General features: G+C 40.3%; 1 protein-coding gene across 1 annotated transcript in view; it reads right to left on the reverse strand.

Annotated features, from left to right (window-relative positions):
• LOC308294805 (BTB/POZ domain-containing protein 10-like) overlaps positions 1-2213 on the reverse strand; it is a 32574-nt gene extending 30361 nt beyond the window's left edge. The window contains exon 1 of the mRNA XM_080737672.1: positions 2079-2213. The gene's annotated coding sequence lies outside the window, so the exon portion shown is untranslated. The remainder of the gene's footprint in view (positions 1-2078) is intronic.
• Between the last annotated feature and the right edge of the window lie 18704 nt (positions 2214-20917).

Genomic DNA, 20917 nt, shown 5'->3' on the forward strand with positions numbered 1-20917 from the left:
GCTATTTTCACAATAGAACCGTATTATACAAAATGTAATGCCTCAACTGGGCTCGTCCACTGTACTATGTCTATCCGACATAATGTAGAGCCAGTGGTGGAAAAAGTACTCAAATGTTAGTGAACCTGCTAGGCTAGAGACAATTTGATAGCTGGTTAAATAAGTTGGTACATTTACTATCCATTACAAATGGATAAGTAAGTCAACACTGGCCATTTTTATGTATGTCACTTTGCGACAATATACCTAAATGTGTTTAATAATCATTACATGATTATTCACACCGATGATGATAGACGCTCGTGTCCCGGCGAGAGCAAATGAAAGCAATGTCGCATTTGCGACACTAGAGGACCCCATTAGGCAATGTATGGAAAATAAATACAGCCCTAAAATATAGTCAGACTGAAAGTAACCTCGCCTCACCAGGCTTTCCCCTGAGAGAAAGCCTGGTTTTCGTTTACTAAACGGGCCGTTTGATCCGGTCGGGAGCGGAAGAGCTCTTACGTTTTTCTGTAGTCCAAAACGGACTACCCTTGGCCGGAAACAACGACCGGAAACAGATTTCAACCCAGTTTAGCGCATGCGCAAGTAGTTGGCGCATGCGCAAGTACGGGTTAAAACTGTTTCCGGTCGTTGTTTCCGGCCAAAGTGTAGTCCGTTTTGGACTACAGAAAAACGTAGGAGCTCTTCCGCTCCCGACCGGATCAAAAGCCCGAAATTGGAAGCCAGCCCAGGCTAGACTGAAAGACACTGAGAAGGAAATAATAAAATATAAATTATCCTCCACCCTTTGGAAATTGGCTATCCACAAGTCTTTCACAAAACACCATACCTTCCAAAGAAATAAACAGATAGGCTATGACTATATGCATTTAAACTGCATCATATGATTACATTACAAACATGACACATGCCAAATTAACACAATGCACTCCCCAATTTTCTTTCACAAGGAAAAAATTAGATACTGAATATATACACCCATGATGATAAATTGATGTGAGATCAAATGTTGTCAAGGCTAAATCATTATCTTATGGGACTAGGACTGTAAATAGAACATGGATGGGATTAGGAACCAGATGGCTACCACCACCAGTCCGTTGAGCTGAGCATTAGTTGTTCCTCTCAGATAAGTATCCACTTTTCTCCACGGTTTAGTGATCCTGCCCCATATTGCAAACACTACAGTAGCCTAGCCGCAAATTGCAACTCTGTTGAATCTAGAGTTGCAACACCAACCATTGGCAGCAGGCCAGCAGCCCATCCCATAATATCCAAATAGAACAGTCAAGTCCTATCTGATTGCATTAAACGACGTTAAACTCGCCAAAATTGCAGCTGTATGGAAAGCTTGAATTGTCCTCTTTCTATGTGCAAAGTGTTTCATACAGAGAAGTCACTGTAATGTAATATAACCAACACACAGGACCACAATGGAAATAAACCCTCAGGCCAGGGCGTTGTGTTATCCTTTTAACACCATTTGTATAATCGTACCTTTTATGCAAACTGTTAAAGTAGTCACACTAAAGTAGGCCTACATATTATGGGAGATGAGCTTGAAGGCTGTAAATTTAGTTAAAAAATGAGTGAGAAAGCAATTTCCCTACAGATAATTAAATACACCCGTCCATGTTCCCTACGTAATCATGTCAAACACATTCTTCTGGCACATTTAACCACCAAGAACCCGGGGAAGCACTTGATTTATAGTCATCTGCAGTGCAGATGATGATGATAAAAACACTGCACTCGACTGACTCACAAATCATATTCCAGTGAAAAGTAATGGTGGGGTTGAGCAGCGTATCCAACTTGCTAATCAACGTACAATTGTTGATCTCCATTTTTAGATCCAAAACCTGGCCCATTTGCTTGCATGGCATTACGGGTAGTCTACATGTTTATTCTGACAGCCCTGTAGAGACATTTAATGAATACACACACAAATAACACTCAAATTAACTTATCTTCTCAGTATCCCTAAGCTAGTAATAGTAGCTACATGTAGCTAGCAGGCTACAACAACAAAGAAACGTGAACCAGTTGAGTTTTTCTTCTTTTCTTTTTACCTCTTTCTGCTCACATGCTGATATGGAACGTTTATCCAGTAACTAGCAGTAAACAAGCCCTTGTTTAACGCAGCTTGCCTTGAAAACAGCGAGGATCCGCTAAACTGTTGGTGTTTTCCAGAAGAGTAACTTGCTGCTGCTCCTTTGTTTTGGTTTGAAAGCTGACTTCATCACGGGGCACGTATCGCGAGATTTGCTACATTCGGAGGAAACCGCAGAGGGGGCGGGTTCTGGATGTAACTTGTAGCCAATCATCACACAGGATGCCATTTATGAGTATTGCTTCGAACACTGCAAGTGGTTCTCAACGTGGGGTCCGGGCCCGGGGACCCCCAGGGGCCCTTCTTGGGGGGGCTTCAGGGGTCCCCAGCAAAATGTGTACTTTCCTATAGGCTATTTGAAAAATAGCAGATCAGATCTACAAGCTCACAACACAACACGTGAGCTTAGATTTTTTTTTTTTTTTTTTTTTTTTTTCAAATCTTGTGGGTAACAAGTTCTTGTCATATTTTCAGATAGGGTCCATGGCCTATCTATTTGAGGATTAAGACATGAACAAGTTTGAGAACCAATACCTTAGGCCAGTAGTTCTCAACCTGTGGGTCGGGACCCCCAGGGGGGTCCCCAAATTATTTTGGGGGTCCCCAGATGATATAAGAGGCAGAAATTGTGAAAATAGCCAATCATACTCACATCACATTATCAAATATTATCAAATATTAGAGGCAGAAAATTGTGAAAATAGCAGATCTACATGCTCACAACGCCCCTGTGAGCATGTAGATCTGCTATTTTCACAATAGAACCGTGTTATACAAAATGTAGCCTAATGCCTCAACTATATATGACTGCAGATAAAGAATAGCCTAAATACATTTAACAATAGTCTACATCTCTGAATGAGCACAACAAAGGTTTTAAAAAACGTTTAATGGTCATTCTGTTCAGGCCAATGGTTATAAAAGTATAATAATCGATCATTACAAAAATATAGTTCAACTAAGTGCATATAATTAATCTTGTAGCCTATAATATCTCGCACTTTAGTCCTCTCTCCAGCCAGTGTATGCATTGCAAACACTGCACAACAAGCACATTTCGACACGGGGTTTAAACACAACACAGTCCTATAAAACGAACAATTGTTTAGGCTCTTTCTTGGTGGACTGGCAACAATATATGAAAAAGGCAAAGCACCTGACATTGACATTATCAATTTTAAATATTTTTGGTCCTGATATTAATTAAATTTGTAATAAATATGTCTATTTAGTAGAATTTTCTGCCTGGGTTCATGCCATTTACCGTATAACTTGGATAACAGCGTCTGCTAAATGCCTAAATTGTCAATTGTAAATAGCTTTATCAACTGGTAAATAAATAAATAAAAGTGCTTCAAGCATTTAAATAGTGGAAGCTTATAGGCTGCTTCGGCAGGCTGCCTTCCTTTGGCAATTAAGGCGCAATAAATAGGCCTGTTGTTTCTTACTTTCAATATGTCTAAATAAATAAATAGTACAAAAAGCTAAGATTCGGTCAGATAGCCCAACATAGAAAATAAAATTACAAATACAAAATAATAAAAGTCTAGAATGCATGATGATGTGCAGCCATGCAGCACTTTTTTCAAGCAGCTACTGGACTTTACGCAAGAAAACAATTCAAGCATAATGGCATATTAAAGCCTATAGGATAAAATAATCCAGAAATCATTCTCAGTTCTTTGAGTCGAGGAGCCTGTCCAAAAAGCTGAAAGCGAAGTCCATTTGCTCCGTGGTAAAGTCCTTCAGCTCGGGCTGCTGGTCCTCCTCGGGAAGCAACCTCCTCTCGCGGACCGTGTTGTCCCCCACGCGCTCCGCGCTACTGCGGGACGTGGCGTGGATGTTCTGGAGTCTCTTGTTGAGCCAGTCCTGACGCTCATGCACGTGCTTGTGCACCCCTTGGTTGTGCATGAGTTGAACCTCAGTCACTGAGCGCTTTCTAAAATGGAAAAATAACAATATAATATATTAATGTGAACCCTTGACTTGGGGCATAAGATATGGGTTTAGCCTCAATTGTATAAGGAAAGGATTTAAATATAGAATGAAGTTGTAAAATAAATAGCCTACAAACTGTAGGCCAGATATGGATTTAGGCAAACTTTTCCTATAGAACTTATAGTTTTTATATTATATTTTGTAGAGAGGAAATTACCGTAGGGCTCGTCCCTCGGAGAGCACAGACAAGTGTAGAATGCAGAGTGCAATGAATAAACAGTTCAAACGTCCGGCGATGAACATGATGACCTGTGAAATGAACATGTTAACATGTTAAATGTGAACACCATATCATAATTCATAATCACTATATAGGACTATAAACAAAACAGTCATTATGCAGCAAACCACTGTCAAACACAATTACAGGATTTATATTTTAAAGAAAGCATACCTCTGATTTTGAAGGAAGGGTAAAAATAACTAAAAAATAAATAATAAATAAAAGAATCCAGTGTGGATTGGTGGCTATATAAAATGTAGTCCGATTTGGTATAGGTTGGTACTTGGTAAGTTGCTATATGCCTATATTGCTTCTATTCTCATAAGTGGACATCCTTCCCAAGTTCCTTTTATAATGTCCCGTTCCTTGCCATTGATGACGCGCTTTCATTAGCTGTTGAGGTCACCCTCCTCAAGGCAGCCTGGCTGGTGGGGATAGGATAGGATGGGCCTGGTACGACACATGACAGCACCTCTGCTCCGATGGACTGCATGGACTCCCCACCTTCAAACCACATCACAGTAATTGCTCTGCGCATTTCAGCTTATATGGCAGTGTTTCTCAAACTTTTACATTTCATGGTCTCCCCCTTAACTCTGACAGTGTACAAATGGAACCAAATTACAGATTACAGTTACAGACTTATGGGTGCATTTCAGGGTTGTCAACATTGGACTGTCAGAATCCAGGAGATGTATTTTTGGGGGGTGCACGAAACTCCCCAACCGGGGTCTGGGGGGTCCTCTCTCCAAAACCTATTAATAGATATATTTTCCTGTGTTCTGTTGAATTTTGTGCATGTTTGATACTTTTATCAGGCTTGCTTTACTAGCATGGGTACAATTTCAGCCTTAAAATGCCAAATGTTGGTGTACAGATTTGATGACTGAAGCAAAAGGACATCTTTAATAATGATTTCTCATCTTTAAGTCATTACTTAAGTGAATATATGTATGATCTTTCTTGCATGCATTGCCCCCACCCCTAAAGCGGGGGGGGGGTCTGGGGGTCCTCCCCCAGAATTTTTTTTAACATAGTAGATGTAATTTCCTGTGTTCTGGTGAATTTTGGGAGTTTGATACAAAATCCAGGAGAAATCCAGGAAATTTGCCAATCCAGGAGACTCCCAGGAGAGGGGTTCAAAATCCAGGAGACTCCTGGGAAATCCAGGAGAGTTGACAAGCCTGGGTGCATTTAGACCCCCCAAAGGAACCCACAGAGTCCCTGGAATCCACCTTGAGAAACACTGTTATGGAATGCATTTTTATCAATATTTGATTGAAGGCAATTGCCTGCTATTATATAGGCCTACGTAGGCCTATTCGTTTTTCTTTATATATGAGATAGGACGTATACCATTGCGGGCATAATCGCCACAACCAATACTATAGCCATTTATATAGATTTAAATGTTAATTTTAAATATTTCGTTGATTTGAGCTCTCTGGGGCCCTTTTCATCTGACCCAAGCAGTCTACATGTGGATGTGGCTCTGGTGTCTCTCTCAACCATAGCGCCAAAACGTCGACAAATTTACGACTCCACTGACCATTATCGAGTCTCCCTGGTTACTATACGCGCGCACTCGGGAATTAGCATTTGCTTTAATTAGTTGGTTCCCCAAAACTAAGCGTGCGCAAACTGCACGTGCATGACGTCAGAGAAAACACCCTTCTGAATCAAGGGGTAAAAAGGAACTGCGCACGAGGGTGATGATGTCATGACCAATTGATCACTCCCCAAATACCCCCAATGTTTTTAAAGGGATCCCTGACTAAAAGTTGTCTGTCTGTCTGTCTGTCTGTCTGTCTGTCTGTCTGTCTGTCTGTCTGTCTGTCTGTCTGTCTGTCTGTCTGCCTGCCTGCATGCATGCGTCACAGCCAACATTTATGGAATGATTCATGACTCATATTCAATACAAAAATCAGATAAATAAAAATCAGACAAAAATCAGGCAATTTCTTTAAAATGTTGGATGTTAATTCAGAGGTTAGCTTTTAATATTGATTAATAGTACCTGTATAGATATGAATAGTCTATACTTTGATTAATTACAATGTTTACAATATTCTCCAGTACTTTAGCAGGCCTAAAGAGAAATAATATACTTTCAGATGGGTCACCAAATTCACCCAATCAGGAGGGAGCGTCCATTTATCAGATACATTGCAGATACAAATTTGTCTGCTCATTTATTTGTTTCATCACTTCCAATTTCACTTGTTTCCTGAGTGAGTTTGAGTTTTCTCCTGCTTGGATAATAGGCCTGCTTGGTATCCCACCTTGAATATATATATATTTTCTTCTGTTTACTATAAAAGCTGAAGAGACACCCCTGTTACTCAACACAAACTGTATATTATAATAGAAGACAATGATTACTTATTATCAGTAGCCTACAGCTTTAACACTTGCTTGAACAAAACAATATATAATGCCAACTTACACTCTTAAAAATTCTAAATTATGCAAGCGTGATTAAAATATAGACACGAAACGCATATTTTAAATAATGTTGTGTTTGTTTTTGTTTTAAAATGATTTGTTGTAAAACATCTCCCCTCGCCTTATCAGAGTCCCTCACTTGTCTGTCTCGGTCTGTCTCTGTCTCTCTATTATTCCTAAATATATGCCACCACCATCTACATTTTGTCTAAAACCAATTAAGCCTGGCATATTATTTTGCAAAAACAAAAAAGTCCTCTTCTTCTAAAAAAATATAGCTAAATCATATCCACAAGCACAGTTGTTGTTTGTCATAATGACAAAGTAATATAGATAGATAGATAGATAGATAGATAGATAGATAGATAGATAGATAGATACCTTTATTATCCCAAGGGGGAAAATCAGTCACCTGGACTGGAGGCAGCACAGCAGTATAAGGATATTTACAAAGTTACAGAGGAGTAAGAAAATAATAAAAATGAACATGAACAGAGTACAGTAAAGAGCAAGGTACATCAAAGAAAGGGAACAAATAATATATACATAAAGTGTCAAAAACAGTAAATGCTCATAAGTGAAACAGCCAACTTAAACAAAAAAAGCAAATAGCAATACTTAAGCACAACTATCAGGCTTGAGTGAGCTTAAGTGGAGCTTAAGTATAGAGCTTAAGTGGTTAAATGTTTCTGCTCCCTCCGCCCAGGGGCGTCACACCAAATTCTGGGCCCTGGGTACAAGGATTCACTGCGGGCCCCCCATGAATGTTAACTATTGAAAAATAGCAGATCTACAAGCTCACAGCGCAGCACCGAGTGCCGCGCTGCGAGCTTGTAGATCTGCTATTTTTGAAAAATCGTGAAAAATAGAAACCCATGTTTCCATGTCAGTGACGCTCAAACTTTTTTCATGTGAAGGACCCCCAAAATGATATGAATTTGGCCACGGGAGCCCCATCTCAAAATATTTAGTTCCAGGGACCCCCCCTGGAAAGCAACATTCGAGTTACAAATGTTCGCTTAAAAAAATACATATATTCAAAGATTTGCGCACATTTTCGCGACTTTTCAAAAATGGCAGATCTACAAGCTCGCAGCGCGGCACTCGGTGCCGCGCTGTGAGCTTGTATATCTGCTATTTTTCAATAGCTAAAGTATAAAATAATTGAGGCCCCCTCACCACCTTGGGCCCTAGTCCCACTTTCCTACCCCTTGTGACGCCCCATATGCACACTCATTTTTGGCCCCCATGCAGGGTCAAGCTCTCCTCTCACCCCTCAGTCAGTGTTGAGGCCACAGGTGTCCTGACAGCGATCCATCCCATGCGACCACACGCCACATGCTGGGAAGTGAGCGTCCTACTTATTATGGTCACACCCACCACCCATTAGGCAATGGTGAGGGCATGAGTTTTCTAAATGTAGCAGTAGCTAGGAATGGCGATGTCATGACACAACGGCTCTGTTTACACTAGCACTTTGTGTCTGCAATAAAACAAAATATATGCATTTCTTGTCAGTAAGAGTGGGTTAAATGCAATTTGCGTTCGGAGGTTTGAAATGTTTGTGTCTTGAGCAATGAGCTCTACCTGGAAATTTGAGACTTGATTTTGGATATTTTAAATATTATATATATTTATATTTCTTGGTTAAACAAACTTGCTGTATAGATCCCATGTTCAGACCTAGGGACGTGCAGAGAATGTTAGAGAGGCAGGGGTTGAAAGTTCTAAAAGGGCCTTTTTTGAAAATAGCAGACCTCCAACGCGTCGCAGTGAGCTTGGAGGTCAGCTATTTTCGATACTTCATCCCACACTGAACACTGAACTAAGCATAATCAAGTCAATACTGGAGATGTGGCGTAACGGCATTGATTTCTACACAGAGAGGGCAATTCTTTCAACATAAGACGCTGCATTCAAGTTCAGGAGAATTTGGACAAGGCAATTCTCTTGAATGCTGCCTTCAGGTATGGCATGGAAAGAGGGGCATTTGCATTTCTTTCACCACAGTAAAAACTGCATTCATGGTCTGGAGAGGGCACATACATTTACAGACGGATAAAAGGGGCAGGGGCTCAAGCCCCCATTGATGTCTATGTGTGCACATGCCTGTTCAGACCCTGCATGTAGATGCCTCTTCCTTATGTGGGTCCCCTTGTCACTCAGCAGTCACCCGGGGTAAAAAAAACATGACGGCATCGTCAGAGAAGTCAAGGTATGGCATTTTCTCAAGCTGCTCCGGGATTTTCAAGTAACTCTTAGTTTCATCAGGACGAGTTGAACATCTGTGACATACTGACATTTGTATGAAAGACAGATTCATAGAAAGGCTGAACTGAAGATGCACCAATTCAAATGAATCGTATCTGCATGAAGAGCAAATGAGTATATCTTTATATTTAATAATTGCTGAATATGTTTTTATTCAGTCTGAGGAGCACCAACATTGCACATACCTGAGTGAGTGAGTGAATCTTATATTGTTCATTCGTACTTGAGCAACAATCCAAATTGTACCAAGGCAGCAAAGAACTTGATAACAATATTGATTATCCTCTTAACCGGACCATTGCACCTGTTGATAAACAAATGTCACAGGTGGCTAGCAATGAAATCTGTTTACATACCAGTATTACAAGATTTATGGTCGTCGGGGGGGCCCTGAGTCTTAAAGATTGTGACCTCGCCTCGCTTTCCCATGATACTATTACGGACTACGGTGGCCACGGCCTGTTTAGATGACACCAGCCACACACAATGACCTCTGACCTTAGCTTGGGATCCTTAACTTTGTCGTTCTCATTACCTCATGCCGGCTCAACGCGAGACATGTCACCTATGGCATGCGACGGCAACAAGGTGCACAGGAATGCAACAAGGCTAAAGCCTGATGCAAGAAAAAAGAAAAAAGCCTAACACAATAATGCCAAAGCATATTGGCAGAATTGTGTCTGAATTAGTTCTTGGTACGAGGTCTGATTATGGTGAGACGGATACATTTTCTGTCTCACCAAATCATGAAAGAATAACTCATGTACGCCTTATACTCTTGAGTTATGGATGACATGCTAAACCAGGGGTCTTCAACAGGGGGTCCTCCAAATCTTTGAGTGATAGAAACATTTTTTTCTTCTTTTTTTATATTAACCACTTGAACCCTAGTGTCCATATTCTGAGAACTTTAGCCAAAAATAGCAGATCTACAAGCTCACAACGCCTCGCAGCAAGAGCTTTGGTGTAGAGGGGAAAAAAGAGGGGAAAAAAGAGCAGTACAGAGTGAAAGGTAAAGTTTATTAAGTATTGACGGTTCATGTGGTTAAATATCTGAAAACACGAATTGACATGAATCCAAAATACACCAACGATTGTGCTGTCAAACGATGAAACTATATGGAATCTATGAAAAGGTAGTGGGGGTCCCTGCTTCATCTCTCTCTCAACTAAGGGGTCCTTGGCCTGAAAACGTTGAAGACCCCTGTGCTAAACATCAGGGTCAACTTGGCATTCAGAACAATTACAAGTCAGGTGCATCAGTAAGTGAACCTGGTCCCTCTTAGGCTCAAGAATAGTACAGAGGGGTAATTAGGGAGCATGACAGATGCTATTTTAGGGTTTCCTTTGATTTTTATAGAGGGGTGACGGCATGTCCCGAGGTGAGTGACAGCGAAGATAAATAGCAGCATAGATTCTTGTCATATCAAACCATTAGAAATAGCCTATGGTAAAACAAGTGCACGTTTCATTACAGATGTTTGTTTAGTAGGTTCGTGTTTTTTTGTTAGTAGGTGTTTTTTGCGAAGCTAGTTAATTAAGATATTTGTCTGATCTTTATGAGAAATGAAATGCAGAAGCTGCCAAAAAGTCAAAGTGTCAAATATACCTATTTATTCTATGTTATAAGAGTTACAAGTAAGAGATTAGAGAAAGAATATAACTACATTGATGCAACCAAAAAGTACATATTGAATAATGGCTAGTTTAACCCATTGCAGAACCCATGATTCATTAAAAGATATATATTTTATATATATCTATATTATTTTTCTGCCTTTATTGATTGTTCAATTGAAAATGGACAGGAAAGGGGGAGAGATGGGGAGAGACACACAGCAAAGGTTGTCGGGAATGGGACTCGAACCCGTGACACGCTGTCAGGCTGCATTAGAGCCTATATGTGGTACCGGTATGTGCCTGGAGCTCTAGGCCGGCGGGCACCTTCATTCAAAGATTATTACGCTAAGATGAATTCTCCATGGATAGGGACACATGGATAGGGACACATGTTTAAAGTCTGAACCCTCAACCCTAACCCTACTCTATTAAGTAAGCTAAGCAATCTTCATTTATACAACAGCTCTCTGAATGTCTTCGGAAGTACTTTACTTCTTTTAAGCCTTTTTGATAAAGCTGCTAGCAAAGGTGACTGACGTTTCGATGCTAACTTCATCTTCCTCCCATCATACTCCTCTTCTACAAGTACAGTATGAAATTAAATATTTATACTAACCTAACTATAATTAACTAGATTAATTTCAGAGGTTATGGGACAAATGGCTCTATATATTCTTTTTACATAAAATATCCACATATTAAACATCTTTAGAGGTTAGAAATGTTTATTAAGCTCAACAATGTCTCCCTAATGCCTATATGAAGACATAGATTTATTATGTATGGTCAAGGGTCGGATAGGAGGACCTCAGACGTGTGCATGAGCTCATGTACACCCTGCATTTCACACTGACATTACAGCTAGCTCGTTACCCCGCTCAGTTTGAACTCAATCCTTCTTTTCCAAGAAATGCTCACTCGCTGATCTTGGTTCCCTAGGCGATGCACCAAGATTTGGCAACACAGCAGAGCAAACTCCTGATTGTTAGTTTAGCTCTCAAAGGACAAAAATGGACACTCTCAGCTGAGTTTAATTGAAACGTATATCCTTTTAGGTAGACAAGATCAAGAAGAAAAGATTAAATTTGTATCGTTTCAGGTAGGCAAAATCAAATACAGAGACAAACATTTCAAATTACATTTTGAATGAAGTCTGCCACTGTACAACCTATTAATGCATCAAACCCTTAAGACACATTCTACCCCTTTCTCATCACCACACAACACATGCTGCTTTCTAGAAATACATGTCATGAGTCTATATGCATAAATCATAATGCCATCGGTGTTCTGTTGTTCTGTTCTATACACTGGAGTGGAGCAATCTGCTAGTGCTGTATCCTTAGTACAAAGTAATTAACTCAATTTGTTTTGTAGGCCATTGTAGGCCTGATATGGATTCATGAAACTAGAGGTGACCTTAAATCACCATAACCCGTTTAGGCCTGTTGTAACCTGTACGTGTTTATAAAAGTTACAGATATAGTGTAAATGGAATGGATCCACAAGGAGTTGTTCTTTACACTCCAACAGTTGAGTCCATACTCTGGATTGTTCTGTGTATAGACCGATTTCTCAGAGCGGCAACCATAACTGCGGTGTCAAGCAGCACCGCTTCTCACAACAACACCGAAGCTACATAGCAGCGCTCTGGAAAAAGGTCTGTAGAGTCCTAGGAAACTGTGTCTCCCAGGACAATGTCATTCCCCTTATGAGTCACCCACTTAATAATGCATCCATGGTTTTTGTCAGGTGTGACTAAAGTCAGTTATGTGTGTTTTTCTCCTATTGTTGCAGACAGCTCATAAAGAAGAGCTGAGATTCTGAATAAGCATCGCTACATCATTCAGAATTCATTCTTAAATTATCTTCGGTGTGAGTGAATGAAACACTAGATTGACACTCTACTGTTAGCCTGCTCTACACCAAATAAGAAGATAGCCGATATGCAAGCTCAGAACAAGTCACAATGATGTGAGCTTGTAGATCAGCTATTTTTACTGGATGTTCACTGCAGAATAGGGATGCTAATGTTCATGTTTTTATGTTTCTTCATACATCTGAGTGAAATCTCATCCCATCTCCGTTTTGGCTGCTGTCTTTGCAGGATTCATGCATGATATGGAAGAGAAAACTTTATTACTGACAGAGTAGTAGACGTGCCTTAAGACCATAAGTCAGACCGAGGGGATCGAAGTATTGTACAACAACTTGAGAGGAAGCCTCATTTTGGTCAGGCTAGGAGGTTATTCTTACTAATCTCTCGAGACAGACTCTGATGCAACGCAACAGAAGAGGAACAAACAGAGAGGGCGTTCCCTTTTATTTGACGACGATGGTTAGCCAGATTGCATTCTCACTGACCCAGAAGAAACTCGCCATCAACCACCACACTGGGTGGTTTTTAGTGTACATCTGGACGTTAGTGATCATGTGTGTGTGTGAGCTTCTGCCTGCATGCGCGTGCATGAGTGTATGTAGCGGAAGTGGAATTCTGAGTGTACTGTCTCAATCTCGAAGGTGCCATCTTTCAAGAAGCTTATTCATGTCATATACAGTAGTGTACACACATACACACGCTAAGGGAGATTGATGATCCTGCAATAACATGAGTGTGTGGCCATTCAAAGGCGGCTCCAGTGGGTGCTCGTGTTGGCCTGCTGTCCACCGTTCCACTATGGCAAAGAGTTCATGCAAAGCACACATGCACACATAAAGATACATCAGTCATGGCCAAATGAGTCACCACATGGAGTGTTAGAGCAGGAAACCTAGATTGTTTGGCCCATTTCAGACATTTTACCACCTTCACACCTGAAGGGAGACATAAAAGATCCCACCTACACAGATTTAAGAGCATTGTGTCCCTGCCCTGTGCAATTACCGTGGCAACAAAAACTCTCAAATGAGAATGAAATATCCGCAGCAGGAATAATATGAGAAAGTGGTTAACACATTATGAGGGCCTGTAAGGCTGTTATTGTACTTCTACAATGAGGAAATGTTTTCTTTTGGAGAGATAATGTGATTTGCATGTAGGTCTTACATTGGGGATGTAATTTGACTTTTCTTAACATGGAACTACAGTTTAGGCATTTAGCAGACGCTTTTAATCCAAAGCGACTTACAATAAGCAAATAAACATCATAATAAGAAAACAAGATTAAGTGTCAGTACATCAACAGCAATATAACAAATGTAAATGAATATATATCTAGAAAAAAAACGATATAATCCGTAACTAGACCAGGTCAACCTGGTTGTGCCAGACCCCCTGTCTGTCATCATCATTTATGACATCATGCCTTTTATAGGCATGTCATCATCATGTCATCATCATATATACCCTTTATATAGAAAACCCGGACAGACAGACAGACCGACATTTGCTTATGTAGGCCTACCCATTTCATGGGTCTGGCAAAAAAAGGTTTCTAAAAACCTAAAAACAAATGCTAACTAGCTTCATGTATGGTCATTGATCTTTCCAGTAGTGCTAAGGGTTTAGGTGGAGTCTGAAAAGGTGAGTCCTCAGTCCTCGGCGAAAGCTAGCGAGTGAGTCCGTTGTTCTAAGTGCGACAGGGAGTTTATTCCACAACTTGGGGGCCAGGAGGGCAAACTACTTCTACTACTACTGAGGGAATAGGCCCATTAGCAGTATGCTCACAAGTACATGGTAAAACATGGGTTAACTATTTGATATTTACTTTTAAGTTTAAGTACTGTTAAGTTTAAGAACTGTCATTTTTAATGGCATAATTTAGAACTACCATCATAATAAATAAAGTTATTGAAAGGTGCTACACACAATCGGCACAATCCTGCTGCACAGATGTGTTTTAACCCTTAAGGGATGTTAGGATTGAGGCGGATGACGTTTCATTTTCATTACACCTCAGGTGTAAAGCTACAACCAGAGGGTAAGGCTTGTTGAACATTTGCAGGCAGAAGTAATGTAGCGCCCCGGACCAATGGATCATCAAGAGCAGTGGAAAACAGATGAGGACAATCCTGATCTGGAAGTCATTCAAACACCATCCCTATCATTATGTGTAGACTGAATGACACTGACTATGTCTAATACATCTGATTGGAGCATCCATATTACAGATGTGTATAATGTTTTGTGAATCATCGTAATCTAATTCAGTGTGCTGATGATTAAATGTTGCCTTTAGACAATAAATACAGTATAAAATTAGATTTGAACTTAAATAAATCACCTTCTCTCCATAAATGTTATAAAGCATCATCAACTGGTATTGTTTTAGTTGTTTTTTAAGTAGTCTCTCATCAATATATTTGAAAATATTGCCAAAAGTAACTTGTAAAGACAGAAACAGTCTCTTAATCACTATGGCGAGAGTAGCTCTATCTCACCAAATATGCACAATAACCACTTAAACCTTATATAAACTGGTAAGATGCCTCAGGGCGCACAGTGATGTGGACATTAGGGATGTGGACATCAGAGTTGTGGACATCAGGGATCTCCATATATGGGCATAAAAGGGATTTGTACCCCCTGGCATCACAGGGATCTCTCTAACAGGGCATCATTAATATTGATGACATCAGGGAACTCCATTATGGGAATAAAAGGGATTCTGTTAGTTAGTGTGACATCACAGTGAAGCCAGAGCGTGATGTCAGAGCGGTAAACACATTCTGGTAGAGTGGTTCCCCATATATCACAGTGACATCAGAGCATGATGTCAGAGATGTCAGAGCGGCAAACCGGTCTATGGGTTTGCCACAGTGTACACGTCTACTCTACACGCGGACAAGCTGTGCCGTTTCTCATGGTAAACTGCGACCTTCGCTCACAACCAGGCAGTTCCCCAGCGGTCTGCATTGGCCCCCTACTTTTTTCCATCTACACCAAATGTCAACACATTGTGTTGTGAGGCATTATGAGCTCTGCTATTTCCACCGAATGTTTGCCTATTTTCTGTGAATGTTTGCCTATTATGACAGTTGGGATGCTAAGGCAGTTAAAAAGTCATATAATCTGTGCCAAATTACCTGCCATTAAGCAGTTATTCAATGTTATTGCACTGACAGTAACAACAACAAAATCCAAATCAAACATCTATTATACACTGTGATTAAATAAACTACATTTTCTTTATTGATGTATATATAATCAATCTTCCATTTCAAGGAAATAGGACATTGTTGTGAGAGAGCTAGGCATAGATACGACAGAGCTGAATTCTCCAAACCACAAGTTTCCCCAAGACTCAACAATGGCTGAATACAATCCTGCAGACATAGGTTTGGAAAAGACCAAATTAACTAATTAACATCTGGCTGAACAATAACATCTTACCAACCTGATAGTTTGGTCCAAGGGCATTTGTTCCAAAGGTGGTTGAGTGCCTACCATGAGTTTAACATCTTTCCTGGAAAGAAGAACAAATAATTCATTATGAATTAATGGTGCAGCTCCCTGAGATGTTTTTCTGTTAGATGACTGATGATATAGTAAAGTAATTCTAAAACTGTGTAGATGGGGAGATAACAGTGGAGAGAGTGAAATATGATTTTAATGATCATCAATCATACATTCTCAAAATTCTAATTGTGAAATTAAACTGTTCTTCATTTCTGGGAACCTGTGGAATACGCTCAAGGACCCCTGGGTGTATCCGGACCTCACTTTGAGAACTCAAGGGAAGTATGCCTCATAACATAGTTAACTTAATCATTGTTTGGATTTGTTCAAACTAGCTGTACACTGTGGTTGGAAATTCAAATACTGTAATTCTAGGTCACTGTGATAACATAAGTCATTCTCACAAGGATTTACAGTCATATAATTATAAACCAGGACCAATGTTTTTGCACCTGATCGATCATATTGTGTCTGGAAAGAGGAAAATTCTGGGAAGCAAATGAGAACATTCTTCTGCGTTATCGGTGGGTCATGCCATGGGTAACCGGTCTACTCGCCGGAAAACTTTCTCGCCTAGATTTTCTTCTGCCAACCTCACGATGACCGCTTGGAACGGTTCTAGTATTCTTGTATTTGTTTTACTGAGGATAAGGTTAGATATAACTTTTAGGGTTAAGCATAGCTTTTACTGACATAAAGATTAGGAATCGGGTTAGGTTTTGGCACCGTTTTACTGAGGTTAAGGTTAGGAATAAGATTAGGTTTAACCGTTTAGGCATAGTTTACCAAGGTTACGTTTACCAGGCAGAGACCGCTCTACGGTTACGCCAGATAGACGCCCAAGGCGAGTGTGTTTTCCGACAAGTCTTCTGGTATTCATGCCAATTAAGTTGTACGCACATATTTAAAAAAGGGAAAGCATGTTCCAAGAAGAAATACAAGTTCCAGTAATCAAGTAAGAGCAGCAGTTAATTTACAGGCTTGTTTTTAAAGCCAAATGCAGCCCTAATGCCTATCCTGAATGTAAGCTATCCTTACTGTTATTATTCAGAATGTTTGTCTGCATACTAGTAAGACGCCTCAGGGCAACAAGTGTAGGGCAAGGTCGTGCCATGTCTTGGCCGACTGTCCAGTGATGTATATCGGACCAGTTACCCATATATGGAGATCCATGTACTGTATATGGAGATATGCTGTGAGACCTCAGACATGCTTACTCGGTTATTCGTTATGTGAAAATCCTATGACGTCTATCACATCTGACATCATACATACAATCCCTTTTATGCCCATCCATGGAGATCCCTGTCTGTAGAACCAGCCACACAGATATGGGCTGTCTTCCTCCATATGCATTCCCATATGAAGTCCTGTTAGATGTGGTGTTAGATGTGGTTCTTTTTTTTTTATATAATTTTTTTTTGGCTTTTATGCCTTTATTAATAGTATAGAGTAGACTGACAGGAAATGGGGAGAGAGAGAGATGGGGAGTGACATGCGGCAAAGGTCGTCCAGATCGGGAATCGAACCGGCAACCATGCCTATGTGGCGGTGCCTATGTGGTATGCGCCTTGACCAGTAGGCCACCGGACGCCCCAGATATGGTTCTTAATATTGATGACATCAGGGATCTCCATATATGGGCATAAAAGGGATTCTGTTAGAGTGGTTCCCATGAAATCACAACAATCCATTGTATGTCACAGTGATGTGTCAGGGGTTATCCCGGCTCTGAGTGTCTGACATCATGATGTCACATGTGTTGTCACAGTGATGTGTCAGCGGAACCACAGTGTCAGGCGTTATAAACAGAGATATGGTCAAGCTGTGACCGTTCACATATTTGCGACCTATGGTCGCAATAAGTCTGCATATACCTGAAATTCAAAGAGGTGATGAAGTAGAAAAAGAAGAAGAAGAAAGAAAGGGAGAGTGTGAGTTTAGGACTGTATACATTGGCACAGGGTGACGGCTCACCCAACCGTGTTGCTCAATGCATAAGAGCTTAATTTTCCACATGTGACACAAAGACTGTTCTGCTGCCTGTCCTGTGACTGAACTATTTTGACCTGGTGGTCACAGTTAGTGTCACCCCCAGTGACATCATATGGTGCTACGTTACAGGAACAAAGCATAGCCTGCTATGACGCAGAGAGCCAGGCCCACATCCTATTTCCACTTGAAGAACACTGGTGGGTCTGGCTCACAACATTCTTGTTCCGTGACCTCACATAGGGCCTTCATTTTCAGACGATGGATCAGAGAGACCTTTTCCCACCATGAAAAGGGGAGTCACCAATGGAGCAAGCACATGGACAGGGCCTATGAAAACACTAAGGACAGTGGGTGACCAAGGACTCACACTTCCCAGTCTACTGTGAGAACATTGAGATTGCCTGGGTGCCTGTATGGGTCAAAAGTGTATAAACTCTATGTTGTTTAGCCATGTATGTTATTAATTGAATAAAGGTCTATAAACTAATAACTAATTAACAACTAGGCTATGTTTTGTCAGTCACTTGACTGACTTCAACTTACTTTTTGCCTAAAATTGGGTTACTTTTACACTCATTAGTGCAGCCCACACTGTAGTAGGTTATTTAAAAGCAAGACTTATTCATGAAATGAGTTTAGGCATTTATAGTGCAGTATTAATTATCCCATCAAACACATTTCCATAGGCAAATCCATCAAGTAATTGCCTCATAATTATTACGCAGTCATTTTAATTAACAACATATTTACACCTTACTGAAATGTTCTAATCTCCACTTCTGCTAGTCAGTCTACTATCCAATCCACACAAACTTTGCGTGGATACTTTGTGTCACAAAGTATATGTGCAGTAAAGCAGAGCAGGTGATAGACATCTGTCAGTTTGTTACAATGTTTCCAGTTAACACTGACTGGAAAGGAAACATTGTAACTGTCAGTGGTGGGAAAAAGTAACTAAGTACGTGTACTTAAGTAATGTACAGTTGAGGTATTTGTACTTTACTTGAGTATTTTCCAATGATCGAGCTACAATCAACCGATCTACAAGCTCACAATGCGTCGCGATGCGATGCGACGCATCGTCAAGCTCGTTTGTAGATCGGCTATTTTCGGGCAGGAAGACAGGAGCATGATGGGATGGGACTGAGTGGCGGTATTTTTGGATGCAGGAGCGGGTCGGGCTGACCTCAGTAGCAACACCTAATGAGCGCTGCCTTTGATCTGACAACTTTGTTGCGACCAAAGAACCAGGAAAAGAAGAGCCGGAGGTAACTTTGACTTATTCTGTTAATGCATTTGTTTCTCTTGCACTCTTTATGTGGATGTAATTTACATGTAAACGTTTAGACGCACCATCAAAGGCTTGCGTAGACGGCGTGCTCCTCAGAAGCCAAACAACTAGACTAGAGTCTTCAGTCGTCATTCACTAGTTTACCTCGTCATTTTCTCGTTAATGTTAAATGTACGCTACTTTTGGTTTAAATTCCATTTACGATTAAAAAACACAGCCGGGGTTAAACATAGTTGAGCTGAAACTTATTTACTTACAGTAATCTGAATAATAATACAGCCCACAGGTATATGGTGGTCTCTCTCTAGTAGGCTACGACGGACCGACGGTGTTCCTTTCTTGCTTGCCGAAAATACTAGATATACAAGCTCATGAAGCCTTGCATGGCAAGACGCTAGTGAGCTTGTAGACCTGCTATTCTCTGTGCGCGACACCACGTACGACGAAGGCCTACCTCCGCAGCAAGAAGATACATTGTTGCTTATGGTTGATTTCTCAGTCGTGTGACTCGTGACACATTGCTACATTGTTGCAGAGCGAGAGCCTACATGTGAGTAAAATGTATCGCAAACTACATTTAAATCTAATAGTGACAGGCAGCTGAAAAGACAAAAAGGATGAACGTGTTTTGTCAAATATCTTTCCACCGATTCCACGACACAGCAGGTGTCTAGTCGTGATACCTACTCCAACCCTACAACGGGTTTACTGAACAATGCGATTAAGAACACGTAATTTAAGCTGAATTGATGTTATTAGAATAGAAAAATCTTCCAATAATTTACCTTGCTTTAGGCCTAAAATGACTTCTAAATCATCCTAATGTTTGGTCATAAAAGTTGCTGCATTTTCATTTCAGTAATATAATAACAATAGCCTACTAATAGAGTTTAACCTATTTATATTTAATTATTAATGTACATTTTAAAAAACCTTTAGGAATATGATACCTTAAAATGTCTTTATGCTATTTGTTTATATGAGAGGGACAACCATACTACAGGCCTATTAATGAACAATGCATCCAGGTACAGTAGGCTACAGTAAGCTGCCAAGTACCTTGATTTCTCCAGCAGAAATCTAGCTGTTACCTCTGTTTCTCTTAATTAATATGTTTACCTGGAACAGAAAACGCTGTTTCACATTTACATGACGTTTTTGAAATCAGCACTGCCAATAATCAAGTTACTACAGTACATATAAATGCACTACAAAATTCTGCTGCTTGTAACTGTATGAGTGATTGACAAATAAATCCTCTTAATTCTTGATTATTTCTTGCACTAGTCTAACATTTAAATGGGCACTGTGCTGATTCTAGACAAGATACATTCTGAATCTGCTTACTTGTAATGTGGAGCAGGCATACATTTAAATTCCTATTTCTGTGCACGAGAAAAAAGAAAACGTAACACAATGTCACCCTTGTTAGCTTTCACAATATTATTTTAAGTGCTTGCTGTGGCCACATACCCGAGACACATCTTCAGTCTAGTGCTAAACACCGTCCTTTTGCATTTCTCTTTCAACTCTACATTTTGGCATTAAACATGTATT

Source organism: Nannobrachium achirus, assembly GCF_963921795.1.
Source record: "Nannobrachium achirus genome assembly, chromosome: 11".
Lineage (NCBI taxonomy): Eukaryota > Metazoa > Chordata > Actinopteri > Myctophiformes > Myctophidae > Nannobrachium > Nannobrachium achirus.